The sequence below is a fragment of the Podarcis vaucheri genome, assembly GCF_965113315.1.
Source record: "Podarcis vaucheri genome assembly, chromosome: 2".
NCBI lineage: Eukaryota > Metazoa > Chordata > Lepidosauria > Squamata > Lacertidae > Podarcis > Podarcis vaucheri.
The window spans coordinates 84,880,122-84,890,847 of NC_138760.1; the positions used below are offsets into that span (position 1 = coordinate 84,880,122).

The window sequence follows — 10,726 nt, forward strand, 5'->3', positions numbered from 1 at the left end:
AAGTCAGGTTTATTTATTTCCTCGATATCTGATGGGAAGGTGTTCCACAGGGTGGGCGCCACTACCGAGAAAGCCCTCTGCCTGGTTCCCTGTAACCTCACTTCTCGCAGCGAGGGAACCGCCAGAAGGCCCTCAGAGCTGGACCTCAGCGTCCAGGCTGAATGATGGGGGTGGAGACGCTCCTTCAGGTGTACTGGGCCGAGGCCATTTAGGGCGTTAAAGGTCAGCACCAACATTTTGAATTGTGCTCGGAAATGTACTGGGAGCCAATGTAGGTCTTTCGGGACTGGTCCTATATAGTCTTGGTGGCCACTCCGTCATAGTGTCAGAGGCTTCAGGTTCTTACAGTGGTGCAAATCTCACTGTATCTGATCCCGTTCAAAGTTAAACATATATCAGTGAGGTAAATTTGAACACCTATTTAACTCATGGAAATCACAAGGACTTAAAACTCAGCTGGGGAACCTGTGGCCCTTAAGATGCTGCCAGACTACAACTCCCATTATCCTGGGAGCCCCGCTGACTGGGGCTGATGGGAGTTGGAGCCCAGCAGCCTCCCAATGACCATATGCTCCCCATCCCTGATGTGGTGGTGGTCTTGTACCTATTTATGGCGCGGGGGGGGGGATTTGCTGAGAGAAAATTTTGAAGATCAGGTTGTTAGGAAATTTTGCTCAAGACCACTGAAAGAAGTGGTGTGTGGAGTCAGCAATGTAGAACACCAGGGCAATTAATTTGTTTTGCCCTCCCATATGTTTATTCGTCTTAAAAAGCAGATGGGCTGCAAAGGAGAGCAACAGTTTCTTCCCAATGTGAGATATTCATTCTCACCAGATGCTAACCGGAGAAGGCTGCCTTTCCATCTCTTTATTTAGCAGCAGCAATCTTCTCCTGAACAAAGATAGCAGGCTGAAGCTACACCCAAAAAGCCATTTGTCATTTGTTTCCACATTTGTATTCCTATTGTTAATTGTCTATCAGGGTTGTCTTTGCAGCAAGGCTGGGCAGCAGTTTAGTGCCCGGTTAGGTCAGCATCGAATGATGCGGTTTAATTATGAGTTATATATTGGAAGATACAAAAGAGGTCTCCGCAAAGTCCACTTCAGAACCGGAAAACTAGCCTGCAAGAGACGGTCTGCCGCTCCACTTTCACTGAGAGTCAGTTTTTGCTTTCAGTGTCAAGATTCAAATCCACTGGTAGCACGAAGCAAGGAAACTTACACAATGCCTCCACACACAATGGTTGGCTCTGGTCAGGGTTATTAATGTCTCATTTTTCATATGTATAAAGGGTTACTCAAGCAATAGCAACAACACCAACCCCCCCCCCCCCGTCCCAAAACAAGGCTTCAGGAACGCTAGCCTCTCGCAATTTGAATTCAAATGTTAAAAGCCCATTTTGTAACTAGATCCTAGACATACGTGCCATCAATAGCCCTCCCTTTTATCAAGCTAATCATAGCTGCTCTGTTTTGTTGTCAAAACACCTCCTTAACAGCCACCCTTGGAAGTCTTTTCAATGGCAGGATTTGAGAAGATATCAGTGTTTGAACCATTTCACCACTAACACCTATCTAAACCCAAATTACATACTTTCAAACAGAGATTCAATTCCATATTTGATTCTATACCAGCAAAATGCAAGAACCAAAACTCAGGGAAGCTGCAGCGTGATCTGCATAAGTGCGTGTGTGCTTTCCGAAGAACGCCAGTCCGGTTTTGAGATTTTTGAAATGCAAATGAGAAGAACAAATCTGATGGGTCTCTTCCTTGTATGGATATGTTTTGTTACTTGAAATTAAAAATCATTCTTTTATTTTAAAAAAAAATCTTACAGGTCTGTTAATGTCTCTGTAACATAGCTCTGAAGAGACTAGGTCAAGCCAAACTTTCCTCATTGCAGGATAGAAGGAAGAGAAAAGTGGGAAAGGTCAGTAATCCAGAGTGTGACAGGAGGGAAGATGATCAGAAGCATAGGCGCCGACTCCATGGGGCCTGAGGGGGCCCGAGCCCCCTCAAAAATTCGTTTGGGGGGGCTCAGCCCCCCCAATAATCTCGGGCGGCGGTGGGCGCGTCCGCGGCTTTTATAGGGCGCCCGGCGCGCACCAGCTCAATAACGGGCACCGGTGCGGCGGGGGGCGCCGGGCCGGGGGAGGGGGGCGGCCGGCCTGTCTCCTTGGCAACCCCATTGAGCAGCGCCGGCTCCCCCGGGAGGGCCATCCCCCCGCGCCGCCGATCGCCAACACCGCCGACGCTGTGGCTGCCCGAGCCTGAGCCTGAGCCCTACCCGAAGCCTGAGCCTGAGCCTGAGCCCGAGCCCGTCAGGAAGGAAGGAAGGAAGGAAGGAAGGAGAAATGGGGAGGGAGACGAGGGAGGAAAATTGCGCGCAGGGTGAAGAAAGGAGAAGGGCGAACGAGACGAGCTTCCAACCCAAAAAAGGGCTGGAACACTGGGAGGATGAAGGATCGGGAAAGAAAGCGACGCCTTCCCCGCCCGCGACGTCGCCCGCTTGTCATTGGCAGCGCAGCGGGCGCCCAGAGGGGCTGGGCACCGGCGCAGGGCCGCTCCACAGCCACGGAGGACAGCTGCGCGGCTAGCAAGGCGCGCCGCGTAGAGCGCGGCCCTTGTGTGGCCCGGTGGCCAGGCAAGCTCGGGCGGGGACCCCCATGCGAATCTAAGACGGGAGAAGAGGGCAGAGCAAAGGGGGTCCCTTCCCCAACCTCCGGCTCTGAGACTTCCCTGCGCCCCAGAAAAGCGAAAGGATTTTCTCTTCTTCTTTTTTTATAAATATTTTATTAAGTTTTCAAATACAAAGTTAGAAACATACACTGAAGAAAAAAGTAAAAGAACAAGAAAAAGAAGAAAAGAAAACCAACCATTCAACACATTTTTTATATAACTAACTGGACTTCCTCGCATCTCCCTTACCCTGCATTCTTTATAATAAAGATATCAGCAAATTATTACCTTGTTTCGTACCTTATTTTGTACTTTTCAAATACTATACCTCTAAATTTAACATACTTTTCACCAGTTACTTATATCTTAAATTAAACATAGTATTACCTTAGATTTTGACCTTTTCTTACTTAAAATATAATTTCCTGTTTCCCAAATCTAATTGCTGAAGCTATAGTTTCCGAATCGTGTAAATTTTTAACATTCATACAACTTATATTGTTTTTGTAAATAGTCCTTAAATTTTTTCCAGTCGTCTTCCGTTGTTTCTTCTCCCAAATCTCGGATTCTGCCAGTCATTTCAGCCAGTTCCATGTAGTCCATCAATTGCGTCTGCCACTCTTCCAGTGTGGGCAAATCTTGTGTCTTCCAATATTTTGCGATAAGTATTCTTGCTGCTGTAGTTGCATACATAAAGAAAGTTCTATCCTTCTTTAACACTTTCTGGCCAACAATGCCCAAGAGGAAGGCCTCTGGTTTCTTGGGAAAGGTATACTTCAATACCTTTTTTAACTCATTATAGATCATTTCCCAGAAGGCCTTCACTTTTGGACAAGTCCACCAGAGGTGAAAGAATGTCCCTTCAGCCTCCTTACATTTCCAACATTTATTATCAGACAGGTGATATATTTTTGCAAGCTTGACTGGGGTCATGTACCACCTATAAATCATTTTCATAATATTTTCCTTCAAGGCATTACATGCCGTGATTTTCATTCCGGTGGTCCATAACCTTTCCCAGTCCTCAAACATGATGTTATACCCAATATCCTGAGCCCATTTTATCATGGCTGATTTGACTGTCTCATCCTGAGTGATTTTCTCTTCAACCTGCCCTCCATCCTCTTGCAGAAAACTCTTTGCCTGCCCTGCCCGTATCTCGTTTTTGCTTTTTAATTCCACACACGCACCCTTCGGACTTCGTGGCAATCGGGCGCACAGGTGCGTTTCCTAAGAGAGTGAGGACCCCCGCCTCCTCCCCACCTGCTCCCTCGCCAGCCAGCCAGCCACGCGCCCTAGCCGGAGAGCCCCGGCCGTCCCCGTCGCGCAATCGGCTGGATCTCCCTTCAGCAGGCCGTGCTCACAACTCAGCCCAGGGACCCCCAGCAGCGGATCTCCGGCTCAGCTGAAGAATTCGGCAACAAGCCCCCTCCTCCCCAATCGCTCCGCCGAAATACGCTCCAAAACCCCCCCCGATAGGCCGCCGGCCGCCAAGTCTAGTGGCGCCCTGAGCGAGGGTCTCTCCCCAACACCGCCACCTCAAACTGCGTTCTCCCGGCTACCCGAGCGAACCAGCGGCAGGACCCCGGTATGGGCCCCCCCAATATTTTTTATAAGTCGGCGCCCCTGATCAGAAATGTATCTTGAAAGGCCTAACTGTAAACCAGTGATGGGAAAACTGGCCTGTGGGTCTAATCAGCGCATGAGGCCAATTTGGTCGTGCCACCACAGCCACCTGCCCAACACCTGGGGTTGGGTCTTATGGTGTTGGGTGCATGGTGTCTTGCAGGGTCCTGTGATCAGCTGATTGCTGGGGTTTGCAGATTGCTGTGCTTTAACCTGCACTGCTTTGAGTTCAACCTACCCAGGCAAAAACTGGTCATCTGATGTCATTGTGATGTCAGGTGACTGACAGGTGGGTGGCTGCACCCACCTGCGAAACATGGGCCAGGGGGAATGAGATGAGCTGACTGCTAGGATCCCAGCCCTGATATAGAAAGTAAATTGCCACAAGACCATAGAAGAAAGGGGAGCGTTTTGTAAAACTTATTCCAAATAGTGCAGTATATGTACGGTAAATACTTTTTGCAGAAAAAAATATTCCAAAAGTCTTCACACATGTTCATACTTACTACCATTTAATCCTTAGAGATATTGTCGCATTAAATTTGTGTTATTGTTGCTAGCTGCTTTGGACATTTTTTAAAAAAGGAAAAGTGGGCATAAGTGTAGCAAATAAAAATGGGAGATCTAATATAACATGAGTTGGTGTTTGCTGGCATAACAAGGCTTCTGCTTCCTCTTCACCCTCTTCCCCCCCCCAAAAAAAAAAATCCGCTCCGGAAGGTCCCACAACACTTTGGCACTGATTTTGGAGAGGGTGCATGGGAGATTGGAGAGAGGAGAAGTGAAACCAGAAATCATGTTGTGCAAGTAGGCAGACATCTTTGGATATCACCCAATAAGCTGATGTTCATCCATGAAAAATTGTTGGCCCGGGCCAATGATCCAGCTCCCATATAATTCTTTCTTCCAAATATTTGGACATATGGTACAAAGATGCACATGCAGTTGAGTTCTAAGTGATCTAGCTCTACCAGCCACTAGAGACAATCAAAATAAGTTTTTATCCGTATGTCTGGTATAAAAGGAGCACTCTGTATTTTTGTATAATTGAACGCTTATGGCATGATGTAAAGTAAATGAGCATCTTGCTTTAATGGAAGCAAGTCTTGCTGAGTCATCGAAGTATGTGTGTCTTGGAAATTCTGGATGAAGCTATGAAGCTAATTTTTGTTTATGCCAAGTGTGACTTGTGTAGACACTTAGTTTGCATCTGTTTGCAAAAGGCATATTTCCAAACTATAATTTAGGAGTAAATGAAAGGAAAGGCATCACACCTATCATTGTGAACGCTGTCAAGTTTAATGCCATATTTAGAAAATAGACCAAGTACTGGCATGTCCCCTTTGTGGTTCAGAAAACATTTTAAGTTCAGAGAAAGCAAGGAAGGTTAACCAGTTATCAGGATACAAAGGTGTCACATTTTGATGTCTCGTGTCAAGACTGTCAAACAGCAAAATACTGGCGGACAGCCTCTAACTTCAACATTGGAGAGCTTTCCTTCATGTCAGTGAAACTATGCCTGTGAAACATATTACACAGGAAAAGCTTCTCATGAAGTCTATGCAATACTTCTTTACAGCAAAGACACATCCTGGGCAGACACCAAAAAGTCTGAAGAAATTGGAATATTTAGAGAAAGGAAATGAAAGGAACAAAGGGGAAAGGGAATAGGATGAATGAGGAGACTTGGGGGCTAGTGTTTCAATTTATTTATTCCTCTTCTGATCACTTTAAATTAGGTTGCTTTTTCCCATGCATCTCAAGAACAATCGGCTTTTGCTTGCAAAGATTTCAGGTTTACATTACCACACCTGCCCAAACCAAACTATAGTGTTTGCTCTGGAATCCATCTCTCACTGAGGAGGGGATACTTAAGGCACTTCTCAACAGCATGCTTACTGAGCATTAGTCCTGATTTGTTTTCAGGGAAGCTAGATTACGGCTATTTCATGAGCGCTCGCTCTGATTTGTTTGTAAACAGGCTAGACAACATCAGGGCCGGATCTACACATTTGGCTACTCGCTCTCCTGCAGGGTCATGTGGCAGAGGGGCAGGGGCAGGGTGGAATATGTCTGAATCTGCAGACTCTTCTTATGCTCTTACGTGTATTAAGTGCTTTGGGCAACATCAGGCTTTCATTCACCTCATCACCTTCCAATGCCGTTCATGCAATCATCTGCCAGCATTCCCTTCCTGCATTCTGCATAGGAGAAGCAGGTCAGTCCTTACCTAAAAGAATAAAATGGACGTACAATTCTGGCATCAGAAACAGTAATGTTCAAAAGCAAGTTGGGAGAACATTTCAACCTTCTAAGACATTCTGTAAGCATAGCTATCCTCTGGAAACTATTACTAGTATTGTTTTTAGAGCACCATTTTTATAATGGGTAACTTTTTTATTTCTACTGAGATTGATAGTATAATAGCTGTTTTAACTGGCCTGAGTTTTACCATGTTGATAATCTGAAATTTGGAGTGTGTGTATTTATGATGTGCTGGATGCCTCGAATAACCAACCTGTTAAAGTGACTCTAAAAATAAATAGCAAAAGATACCATAGTACAAACTTAACCACTTTACTACTCACCCCTAACTCTAGATCATTTATGAACAGGTCCCAATACTGATTCTGGGGCCAGGGAGGACTCCACATTCTACAACCTTCCATTCAGAAAACTGTCCATGTATTCCTGCCCTCAGCTTTCGGCTGCTTAACCAATTTATATATCCTGCTCTTCTTCCAAGAAGTTTAAGGTGGCCCATATTTTTTCTTCCACCCCTCTTAGAATCTGAACAATCCCATGAGGTAAACCAGGAGGAAGGAAGTCAGTCTGGTGACAGCCAGTATAACTGAATAGGGATATGAACCTGGATCTTCCTGTGCCTAACCCCTACCTCACACTGTCTCTCACAGAGGCAGTCTTCTCTTAAATCATAATAAATAAAGCTTTTATACCTCATGCCTGAGGAATCCACTCACAGTGCTCCTGCATGAATCATTTATGGGTGCGACCCCGCTAAGGGCAGGTAATTCTGCCGCAATCTCTGCACAAGTCACTGAATGATCCAGACACATCACAATGGACACAACAAAATTACTCATCCAGGGGAAGCTGATTGGAAGGAAACCAGGAAAGAATCTAAAGAGGACAGCCTCCGACAAGGGCTTCTGGAGGCCTTTATTGATTTTTCAAGGTACTTCATTGTGGCAAAAAATGCACCTACCTCCTGACAATGCTCTGCATTTAAAGGGAGATAATAGTTAGAAGGATTTTAAGACGCAAGCATTTGCACTGATATACAGTGGTACCTTGGGTTACATACGCTTCAGGTTACAGACTCCGCTAACCCAGAAATAGTACCTGAAGGGCTTTGCTTCAGGATGAGAACAGAAATCGTGCTCCGGCGGTGCAGCAGCAGCAGGAGGCCCCATTAGCTAAAGTGGTGCTTCAGGTTAAGAACAGTTTCAGGTTAAGAACGGACCTCTGGAACCAATTAAGTACTTAACCCAAGGTACCACTGTAATAGCTGTTCATCTGACTTCATCATGAAAGCCAAAGCAGGTGACTGGCTAGGATAGCCCATTTTGACATCTATGCCTAGGACAAGACCAGAAACAAGCAGTACAGAGTTTCAAATTTTGGTATGCCTAAATGCTGACCTAAACCCTAGCAGGATCAGCATTTAAGCATACAAAAATTTGGAGATGCTTAGCCTCTTATTTCTGTTGTTCCTTTTCTGACAAAGCTGGGAGAAGGCAGACAACAGGACAATAACTGCACTGGAAAGAAAAATGACGTCTCTTGGAATAACATAGTGCAAGATAAATTAAATTACATTCTTGTGGATGAAATTTAATTTTCAAGACTCGACACAGTATTTTTAATGAAAATTATGAGAACTGCTGTAATACCCTGATATATCCTCCTGTCTTACCTTATCTTACTCATATTAATCATTGCATTAATGGTAACTACAGTTGACTAATTCTGTTGGACTTTTACTTTGCATTTGTTATATTCACAACTGGTTCTTACATTATTATTGTAATGCTGTTGGGGATACACATAAATTGCAATATTTGTTATTTTATCTAATACAGTAGAAAGGGGGGAAGCAACAACAAAATGCTGCCAGCCTATCTCCCAGTTATTGCATGCCTCAGCTTTGAAATCCTTACTTGGCCTTAAAGAACTTGAAATGCAAGTGTTTGGTTGTTAAGTTACTTCACTCCTAAGGCTCCCCTACGCATGCTTTCAGCGGGGGCAGGTGGAAGAGAAATCATCCTTGAGATTCGACCTTATCTAAGACCATCATGCACATTCAGGAATTCTCAACAGCTTTGCTTTGCCAAAAGTTAAATAGTGGTAATAGCTTATTTCCTGCCATTATAGCAAGTGCCTCTCTTATTTATTTTTGCTCTGTGCAAGGTCCTAAAAATACTCTTTTAGCTTTCTGTACACAATTCCAAGCAGCAATCACTTCTTAACTTTATATGAATTATGAGGGTTTCCAGAGAACTGCTCTACTTTTAAATACCCTCCCATTAATATCTACAGTAGCACATGAATTTTGGCTTTCCAGCAGTTCAAGGGAGTTGACAGATCACAATGTTACCTTGTAAGGGCACTTATCACCGTAAATCCACCCACAAAAGGTTTTTCCTCAGGATAATGGCTGTTTTGGTGATTCATCTTACAGACCCTGCCCTTCCTTATTTGCACAAAATATCCTACACCCAGCAATAATTTCTGGGTCAGGCTCATGCCACACATGTGATTTCCTTTTGGACACAGAGACAAGAAAAGATTAAGTGAAATGCTTAGACCTCCCTAGGTGAACCTCCCCCACTTCAGCTGCTAGGTCATTGCAAGTGCTACTAATAGGATGTTATCAGATTCAGTGAATATTCTCAGGGGCGCAGCTGATTGTCTGTGCCAGGCAGAGTTTACTGTTGTCTCACTGAGGGAGGAGAGGGGAAAATAGTACTGCTGTTGTGCTGGAAAATTTCACTGTTTCTGTCTCTAGTGGAAACAGTTATCACTAACACATCCTGGCATGTAATTTGCCTCATTTATTATTGTCTAGCACTGGCTTAGAAATGCACAATAAGCACTAAGGTACTTCCAGAGAGTTGCAGTTATTTAAGGAAACTTTATGCTGGGATGCCAAGAACTTTCAGATTCCCGCCCCCCAAAACATTCAGACTGAGACACACCTTCAAGACTTTGAAAAAATATAGCTCAAATAAAACTTACACTGACAAAGAGGATGACTAAGTGCAATAAAAGACCTTGATTCTGTTCCTGTTTCCATCACATATCACTACAGAAAGGGAAAAAATAACACAGGTTTTAACGTTATAGCCTTTAATACAGTGAATAGGGTTGCAATCATACATGTGTTTACTCAGAAGTAATTCTCACTAAGTTCAGTCAAAATTATTCCCTAGTGAGCGGGGTTATATTGCAACCTAAAAAAATAATAATCGATAGTTAATTATAACTTTGATAATATTAAATTGCTCTCCAATGTGGAGTTTGACAAAAAGGACAAGGTCCAGCATCTGTGACTCTGAAACGACCCACCACTAAGCAATTTACACACACGTGTGGTGTCCCACCACCGGGTCCAAACTGGACGGGGGGGGGGGAAATCTTTAAAATATTACTTTTCTCGTCAATTTGTAGCCAAAGTTAGCAGATTGCGTGCCATTCAGGAAAAAGATAATGGCTCTTTCCTGTAATTAAATATAAAGGTAAAGGTACCCCTGCCCGTACGGGCCAGTCTTGACAGACTCTGGGGTTTGTGCGCCCATCTCACATTTATTGGCCGGGGGCCAGCGCTGTCCGGAGACACTTCCGGGTCACGTGGCCAGCGTGACAACGCTGCTCTGGCGAGCCAGCGCCGCACACGGAACGCCGTTTACCTTCCCGCTGGTAAGCGGTACCTATTTATCTACTTGCCCCCGGGGGTGCTTTCGAACTGCTAGGTGGGCAGGCGCTGGGACCGAGCAGCGGGAGCGCACCCCGCCGCGGGGATTCGAACTGCCGACCTTTCGATCGGCAAGCCCTAGGCGCTGAGGCTTTAGCCCACAGCGCCACCCGCGTCCCCCGTAATTAAATATAGAGCCGTACAAAAAAATCACTGGCACGTGTCAGTTCTAAGTGGAAATACAGCAGTAGGTGGGGATGCAAAATTGTTCCATGTGTAACTCCATTGCCAGGGATGCCTTATATTAAAATAGCTTACTGGCACCTAGCTCTGAAAGCTACCGAGAAAGGGGATCAGGTCGTCGAAGCACCCAAGCAAACACTCAAGGCTCCCCGAGAGCTAAATGTTTAATTCCATATGTAGGATCCCAACATCTCGGTGAACTACACTTCCCATGATGCTCTGCGAACACGGCGAATGCTCGTC

General features: G+C 45.0%; 1 long non-coding RNA gene across 1 annotated transcript; it reads right to left on the minus strand.

Annotated features, from left to right (window-relative positions):
* Window positions 1-5,695: 5,695 nt before the first annotated feature.
* On the minus strand, window positions 5,696-10,726 carry LOC309526074. The gene is made up of 3 exons (XR_014216635.1): window positions 10,559-10,726; window positions 9,565-9,631; window positions 5,696-6,535 (listed from the first exon to the last, which is right to left on the minus strand). It is a non-coding gene; the product is annotated as an uncharacterized lncRNA (long non-coding RNA).